At 43.9% G+C, this 9,227-nt stretch overlaps 1 protein-coding gene across 1 annotated transcript in view; it reads left to right on the forward strand.

Moving 5' to 3' along the window:
* PEX7 (peroxisomal biogenesis factor 7) overlaps nucleotides 1-9,227 on the forward strand; it is a gene marked incomplete in the record, with an annotated part of 169,739 nt that overhangs the window by 90,056 nt on the left and 70,456 nt on the right.

A 9,227-nucleotide genomic window follows, 5' to 3' on the forward strand; every position in this document is an offset into this window, starting at 1 on the left:
GCTTGAAATAACGACTCTGTCCAAAACCAGAGGATATTGGCTGAAAAACGACTTAACAGCAAATAAGTGAACTATTAAAAACATAAACATGATGCTTCTGTATGCTATTCAGATTACAAATTTTTTAGAGTTTTTCTGGAATTAGTTTTGAGGTGGCTGATAAAGACTGGCTCGTTTGTTAGCCTGGTAAATAAGCCATATTTCTTAAGATCCTAAGGAGTATTTGATGTTATGGTACATGTTGTAATATCTGTTAAGTGTAACCTTTGAATTATAAAGTGGATTAAAGTATGGGTGATCAGTAGGCTATATTGATAATGATATAGTTTATTTTTAATTTATGTAAATTTTGATGTAAAATATAATCACTTCTATTAATAAAATCAAAATAAACTCTTATCTCTTGATCATTATCATTTTATGAAATCCCCAAGGTTGCTCTAATAGATTCTATATATGTATATAATACTACATGTAATACAGATATATCTGTGGTAACAGAGCTCTAATATAGATTTTATTCAGTAGTTATTTATTGAGCATCTATTGTGTGTTTGACAGAATTAATGAGATTCTCTCAAGGACCAGAACTATGCTTTAAAACATCGGAGTCCTGTGAGTTAAGAGGTTTTTTCTTTTTTTACACTTATTCAAATCTTTTTAGATAGTATACCCATGATACTATATTTCTGTCTTCCTGCTTCTCTGCTATCAAAAAAAATTTTTCAAAGTCTTAAGTTCTACCAAGGCTCCTAGCTATTGTCCTAAGGAATGCTATAAGCCTTTTTTCCTACCTCCCTAATTCTCCTTAACAGATCTCTAGGTTGAGGCCTGACATTGGCACAGTCATAAAACATGACGCTCTGTGAGGCAATCTCACATAGAAAGGTACCTCCCTGAGTAGCGGGCATGTGCTTGCCTGGGATCTAGGGATGAATCGAAGCGTCAAGACCGTGTGAGCAGTTCTCTCTGTCTCTCTGTCTCTCAAACTCATGGAAAAATCAAACTTTCATAAAAAATGAAAATGTTTAGGTGCTGGTACTGAGAAAATGAAAGTTGAAAGTTGAAAAATGAGTAAAACAAACCACTTTGCATAACATTTATATTTTTATATATTAAAATGTAACAAATGGCGAAAGTTGTAATTAAACTCTTTAGTTTTTGAGAATTTTTAAAGAACAAAATATACTTGTAATAATCAGCAGAAATAAAATATATGCATATTGTTGTCTTATCTACATGTATTTATTTACTTGTTTAAAAAAAAATTTAAGAAAGCTTACGCTACAAAAACAAGATGACATGAGGCCAATAGGTGGCATGGTGGTTAAGGCCCCGACTCCCACATGGCTGACCATGGTTTAAGTCCCAGACCTGGTGGCTTGAAAATCACACCAGACGTGTGTACATATATGCCCAAAAATCCCTAGAAGAGAATGAAGAAAGACTTGTGGTGTGGCTCTCTCCCCTGGGGGATGATTTATCACTTCTCATTATCTATTTCTTCTCTAGAAAGAGTGAGCACACACATCCTATGGCAAGAAAACCTTTAGAAAAAATGGTATAAATTAAAAGGTGGAATAAAAGATACAAATTGGAGACACAAGTTGGACTTGAAAATATATACTTCAGAGTCCTATAACTGGCCTACACACTACTAAGTTTTCTAGCCTCGTAAATGGGAAACCTGTTTACACAATTTAGTGCCAATAGCCCGAGGGCATGGACTCTTGTAGTGCCAGGCCTGGCCCTAGCAGTACCGTGTCTGACACATGTAAGTTGCTCAGTAAATATTTGTTAAATGAATGAATTATCTCGGAAAAAGTAAAATTCCTTCTGGTTCTTGGATCAGCAGTACTAACTGGTTTTGAAGGGCCAGGTAAAGAGGATACTGTGTGACAAGGGCTTGCAATGCACAAGCTGCCCAGCCACATCCTTAGGGTTGTCACAGTGATGAGCATGGTAAGGGTCTAGTTGCCACAGCGCTTATTTTTGGTTCCCTCCCTTTGTGTGAACAATGACATCATAACAGTTGGGTCCACAGTGGTGTCCTCTGTATCGGCACAACTTCTAACAGACCTCTCAAAATACTCGACTTGGGACTAGCAGTTAGTGTAATGGCTATGTTGCTGAACTCCCATGTAGCTGACTGCAGTTCCAGTCCCGGACCTGGTGACTTAAACTCACGCTGGGTGTGTGTGTGTGTGTGTGTGCATGTGTGCCCAAGATCCTGAGAGGAGAATGGAGGAGAAGGGATTGCGGCGTGGCCATCCCCCTGGGAGGTGATTTCTCGCTTTCTGTCTCTGTCTCCGTCTTTCTGGCAAGCACACATGCCCTATAGCAAAAACCTCGCCCCCCCCCAAAAAAAAAAATTACTAGACTCAGCCCATATTTACAGTAAAATAAAATGATTTCTTTTTTTTTTTTTTTTTTTCAGAGAGGTTTTTCACTATAGGGTGCATGTGCTTGCCAGACAGACAGAGAGAGACATAGAGACAGAAAGCGAGAAATCACTCCCCAGGGGGGATGGTCACGCCGAAATCCCTTCTCCATTCTCCTCTCGGGATCTTGGGCACGCATGCACACGTGCCTGGCATGAGTTTTAAGCCACCGGGTCTGGGACGTGAACCACAGTCGACTACATGGGAGTCCAGTGACATAGCCATTACGCTAACTGCTGGTTCCCATAAAATGATTTCTTTACCTACTAAAATACAAGAAATTTTACTTGCAAAATAATCTACAACATATCATTTGAAAGAAAAACTGATTTAAATACTAACATCTCTCTGAACTTACTTTCTTCCCTCCCTCTCAGGAATATTAGAGATGCTTAGAACAGTGATGTCATTCTAGGAGAGTTTTTTTTGTTTTGTTTTGTTTTGTTTCCCCGCTATAGGGCGTGTGTGCTCGCCAGACAGAGAGAGACATAGAGACAGAAAGCGAGAAATCACCCCCTAGGGAGGATGGTCATGCCGCAATCCCTTCTCCTCTATTCTCCTCTCGGGATCTTGGGCACGCATGCACATGCGCTTGGCGTGAGCTTTAATCCACCGGGTCTGGGACGCGAACCATGGTCGACTACGTGGAAGTCCAGCGACATAGCCATTACACTAACTGCTAGTTCCCACTGGCAACTCAGGGTCTTGGCGTTTATCAGTGTGGAAGAGTGTGGGTGAATGCTGATCCCTAGGTTCCCTGGAGCTACATTTGCAGAACCAGAAGGAACAGAGCTGGATTCTCTGCTGAACAAAAATGCCTAAGACTTGAATTCTTGGTGTCTCACAAGCTAAGCAGCTTCTGGATGTGAGAGGACAACCAAGTCATTTCCTCCAGGATCCTAGGAAGTGGGCATTTGTCTCCTGGCTTCTGATCTGACAGCTTTCATTGTAACTCCCCAAGTTCCTCCTGCACCTCCAGTGACAATAAAACTGGATGAAGGAGAAGGGGATTTACAGGTATCCATTATGATCAGGACCTTGTGTAAGGTGCTTTATATATGTTACCCTTCTTAGTCTTTAAACTGTAGCATCCCTTCAAGGCAGCCCTCCCTGCATTCTAGACAAGGAAGCCAAGGTTCTCAGGAGTCATCATATCTGGAAAGTAACAAAACTGGAATTTGAAGTCTGAAATGACTAAATCCAAACGCCTGGTCCTGTCACCTGCCCTCCTTTTCCTAAAGAACAGAACGTGGCCCACTAAGAAACAGTCAAGATGAGGAACTCTGGCAACTAGATCCTGATCATTCCTGAGAGAACTGACAGAATTGAGTTTGCAAGTGTAAAGAGCGAAGAAGCGGGCGCTTTGTCTAGCACGACCTACTACGGTCCATCATTGCCAGGGAGAGCCAGGCTGAGAGCCAGCTGTCCCTTCTGCCTTTGGCATCTCTTAGCTGTATGTTTTAGCTATAATTTGGCACTTAGAAAAATGAACTTTCATCAGTTTCCTACTTAGCAGGCCTTTGCTTGAATGTGCTAATCCACTTTAATTGTATCACTTCCCATTACTCGTACCTCCTGCCCCCTAGCTGGGTCTCCCACAGCCCTTGCACTCATTTTGTTCCAATTGAACTTAGCTTGCTCCCGCACATACTTTTTTCATTTGTTGCCAATCAAGACACAAGCTAAGAGACCAGTGTAGGTCAAGCTAAAGACCTAAACACCATCCTTGTTCCTTTATCTCCCTCCCTTCCACCCCCCACCCCCACCCCACGCACATACAAACATCACTACATCCCGTCTCTTTTACTCCCTAAATGTTTCTCCATTCTGTCTCGTCTGTTCAATCCAGCTACCATTGCTCCAGTTCTGGTGATCATTGGCTTTCTCTGAGTGATCACAGCTGGTCCCCAAAAGGTATGTCTGTTTCTAAGCCCGCTTCCCTACATCCACCCTCCTCAACACAGCTGCCAGAGACCAGTCTAAAAATGTAATCCGATTACATCAGTTTCAGTGTAAAATCTTTCTGTGCTGATAAGATTGTCTACGGACAAAGTTCAAGCTCACTAGCCAGGTAACTACAGTGCTCGGCAGCTAGTCCCTGCTGGTCTCTGCCACACTGTGCTCTGTACACACTTGCTCCAGCCACACCGTGCGCTCCCTAATTCCCCATGGAAATAATGCAGGTTTTCATGTCTATTTTTGCTGATGCTAGTCTGTGTGTCTAGATGCTTTGCTCTTAACTTGCTAAAGTTGTTCCCCATCATTTAAAAGTCAGGTGAAATAACTAAAGAGATCAATATAAAAAAAAAATAGTGAAATGGGCTGGCAGGTGGCATGGTGGTTAAGTCACTGGACTCCCAGATGTCTGACTGTGGTTCGAGTCTGGGGCCTGGTAGCTTTCTTTTTCACTTTCTCTCTTTCTCTCTGGTCAAATTAAAAATAATAACGATAATCATAAAGTAAAAAACTATTCTAAAAAATGTCTTAGCAAGTCAGGCACTATTTAAAAAATAGTGAAACACTTTTGGAGAAACTAAAAGAGGATCTGGAAGGATAGATTTGCAACATGTAACAAATGGCCAATATCCAGAATTTATAAAGAGCTCTTAAAAATCATTAAGATGACAACAAGCAAAAAAGTGGACAAAGGATATCAGTAGACAAGTCACAAAACTATTGGGTAGTTGAAAAAGCCATGATGTATTTTATCTATGCAAAAATGCATCGACTTTTTTGATAACCTAACAGAAAGCCAAATGTTTAATACACTCCAAAAGGTTCAATCAGACTCTCACGGATGACAAAGAAATGCAAATTAAAATGAGATCTTGTTTTTTTCCTGCTCAGTTTAGCAAACATGTAAAATATGAACAATACTCAATATTGGTTAAAGTGAAAGCACTGCACTGCAATATACTTTTTTGGAGGGCAATTTGGCAATAAAACAAGATTTTAAATTATCCTTTGACCCAGCAGTTCCACTTTTCGGATTCCCTGCCTCTCTCTTCCCAGGGTACTTGCAGAGGTATGGAAATATAAACGTATCACATCATTGGAAAACCTGAATGCCTGTTGACAGGAGAAAGGTATCTACTAAGAGCAGTTATTTAAAAGAATAATGGATCCTGATGTGGGAAAATACATAGCTATTGATGAGTGTACTAGATATCTATCTCCACGTAACAAATCACCGGAAACTTAGCAGTTTAAAGCAGCACACACTTCTTGTCTCAGTCTCAACGGGAACTGAGAAACAGCTTAGCAGAGTTGTTCTGGCTCGTATTTTCTCAAGAGGTTGTAGTTAAGTGGTCACTGGAGCGTCAAGGTTAGCTTCCAAAGTCATTCACATGTTTGTTAACTGGCTTCAGTAACTCATCCTGTGGGAGTCTGAGCTGAGTGTCCCTACAACATGGCCGTTGGCTTCTCCCAGACTAAGTGATACAAAAGAAAAAAATATTCAAGATGAAGGTACCAGCAGTTAGAGTAATGGCTATGTCACTGGACTCTCGTATGACCAACGGTGGTTTGAGTTCCAGACCTGATGACTGGAAACTCACACCAGGTGCATGTGCATGTGTGCCCAAAATCCTGTGGCAGTCCCCTCTAGGGGGGTGATTTCCTGCTTTCTGTCTCTCTGTCTCCCTCTGTCTCTGCAGTGAGCACACGTGCCCTACAGCAAAAATCTCTCTAAAAAAATTCAAAATTCAAAATGGAAACCTCGGTCTTTTAATTTTCAGAAATGATGTACCATCACTTTTGCCTATTCTCCTGGTCACACAGACCAACCCTGTGACAGGTGGGGGGAGTTAACACAAAGCTGTGAACACAAGGATGTAAATGAGAGGAAGCAGGAGATCACTGGGAACTTTCTTCAAGATTTTCTTTTTGAAATAGCAAATTATAGAAAATGAGTATTATTCTTTATTGTTATTTTTTTGAAAAGGGGGATTTTATTTGTATATATGTATAAACATATATATGAAAAAGACTGAAAAATTATACACCAAACATTAGCAAGCTCATGTGGTGAGGCTGCCATAGGGTTGGGGATCAACACTTATGTAGGCATGCTTATTTTTTATTTATCAAGTTTGCTTTCGGTTTATTTATGACAATGAGCATGTGTTAACTTTTACAATGAAAGATGATGAAATAAATAAAAATTTTGACAAGACTATAGCTCCTTCACCAGAAGGCCTTCTCTGATACTCCTCTCAAGCTGACTTCAATTGTCCTCTCGGGAGCTCCCTGGTTTTCTACCACCAGACCCCAGTGTTAGCACCTGAGAATCCCTGAGACCTAAGAGATGTCCTCCTCTTTGAATCTTCTACGGCCAACAGACTGGCTGGCACAAAATACTTACCCTAACTGTCTATTAAATGAATGAACTAAAGGATTTATTTAATACCATTAACATGTGTGGAGTAGCTCCAGAGAATGAGCTTGAATTTAGACCCTTTAAACTTTGATTCTAAAGAGTCAACTAGATATTTGACCTTTAGATCTATACAGTCGTATTCAATTAACCTTGCTAAACACAATGTGCTTATTTTTTCCTGGTTTTCTTCAGAAGCTGATCTAAACTGGTTTCTGTGGAAGCTGGGGTTAATTAAAAAATAAAATAAAAGTCCTTAGTAGAAAAAACCGCACACAATAAAACAGAGATCTGGTCTGTTTCAATAAAATAAAAGTCCTTAGTAGAAAAAACCTCACAAAATAAAATGGAGATCTGGTCTGTTTCATGCCACTGTAGGTTTCAAATATTAAGCTACATATTCTTGCCTTAATGGGAAGGGCGAGATCGCTGAATCAGCCCCAAATCTTTTACCTATTGTTAGCATCATAAATGGAAGCAATTATAATTCCTGGCAGAAATGAATCATTCCCAAACTAGGTCTGTGCAGCCACTTCTTTATAATATTCACTTAGGAGGGCTTGCAGCAGCCATCCTTTAATTGTTGGAATGGTCCCAAGAAGAAGAAATTTTGTTATTTGCTGATGTCATTAAAAAGTTAAATTTCAGAATTATAATCTCTGAGTATATTTTAAATATCTGCTAGCATCACACACATAACTTAAACCACTGCTTCAGACTTTATCATTTCCTAACATAACATCAACTCTTGGAAACCAGAGCTTAAATAGCCAGTAGTGTGTAACCACAACCGTTACACAAGAACCAAGAGCCTCCCAGAGAACCGGAAGCACATGTTTCAGTGTAGGGCTTTTCAGTGTTATTCCTGGAAAGTCGGCACAGAGAGCCATTCACAAACGTTTTTGTGAGGTCTCTACCTGTGGCGACAGGGAGGTGGTCCCTGGGCGTTCGGTACACAACTGGGATCAGAACCCTCTACTCCAAGGAGCACCCACCACAAGAAAAGCGCGTCCTATGCTGGGCTGCAATGCTGCCTGTCCCTGCTGTCTTCCCCCCACCCCCCTGCTGAGGCACAACTTCAACACCTGGGCTGGCAAGTCGCATTCCGTTCAGAGGTGGGAATAGGCCAAGAGGAGGGAACGACTGGCAGGGACCGAAGGTGGAGGTGGAGTGCAGCGATCTCTGGCTGTCTTCTTGTAACTCAAACCCTGGCCACAGCCATACGTTTCACAACGTGCAAAAACTTAACCATTTCTGGCGCTTAGCGATGACTTTGGCTACGAGAACCCCTCTGCTCCGGCCAAGTTACCCACTGGTCCGGGCGTTACTTTCCAGGAAATTGAATTCCTATCAGTCACTTACGTCTTGCCCCCACAGGGAATAAAAAAGGGGGAATAAGAATGTTCTTTTTCTTTTAGCCGTATAGGAAGCACCGGGCGAAGGCATACCCACCCTGGCTTGGGGAGGCAGCATCCTCCAGCCACCGCGGGGTCCTCCCCAAAGCGGCCCAGGATGGTGGGGCACACTGTGGCCAGTTCCCTGAGATCTAGAGACGTTTATGCCGAGCTTCCCCGCAAGGTGAGGGGCCAGGGTTCCCGGCCCGCCGCGCCCTCCTTCTCTTCTACCACTCTCTCTGCATCGTAGGGTTCCTAGCGCAGTGGGCACCTTTGCTCCTGCCCCGAGCAGCGTCGCCCCGCGCTCCTCCGGGACTGACGGTGGGCTGCCCGCTGCAAAGACCTGGTGTCCGCTCTTCTGCTTATTTCGCATCTTTGTCTCCCTTCGACGTGTTCCCCGCCCCCATGCCCCTTGGCCCTCCCTCCGAGAGCACCCCCAGAGCCCTGCGCGTAATCCCAGGACCCTAGCTGCCAGGCGCTGTAACAGGGGCGCGCATAGCCAGGCACCAGAAGGGCCAGCCTCGGGGCCCTCAAGCACGCGTCTTGGGGCCGGGGGTTCCCTCAGTGTCCGAGCCTCTGCTGCTGGATCTGGAGCGGCGGGGGCGCACCACTCGCCTGCGCCGTCGGTTTTCGCCTCCCCGGCGGGCGGCTGGACAAGGTCCCGCTGCTGCGTGGGAGGGATGGTGGGTGGGAAAGCCTCTGCAGCACTGGGGCAAGGGGCCGGGGGGCCGTCACTTGTTGCGACCAATAAACGGTGCTCGTTCCTGGAGCGCTATTGCTAAAAGCGTTAGCAGTGCCCCGCATCCCCCCAACCCTTGGCTCGGGACTGGGAGGAGTGTCCAGACAAACAGTCCGCTGGACGCTGGATGCTGGACGGGCGCGGACCGGTCCCTCCCTGCGGCACCCGCCCGGGCGCACCCAGTCGCCCCGCTTCTCTCCGCAGAGCGTCTTCCCTGACGATGAGACCGCGCGGGACACAGCCCACCGCGGCTCGTCACCTACTTACAAAGCGTTGTC

This window comes from Tupaia chinensis, unplaced genomic scaffold, assembly GCF_000334495.1.
Source record: "Tupaia chinensis unplaced genomic scaffold, TupChi_1.0 Scaffold000117_2, whole genome shotgun sequence".
Lineage (NCBI taxonomy): Eukaryota > Metazoa > Chordata > Mammalia > Scandentia > Tupaiidae > Tupaia > Tupaia belangeri.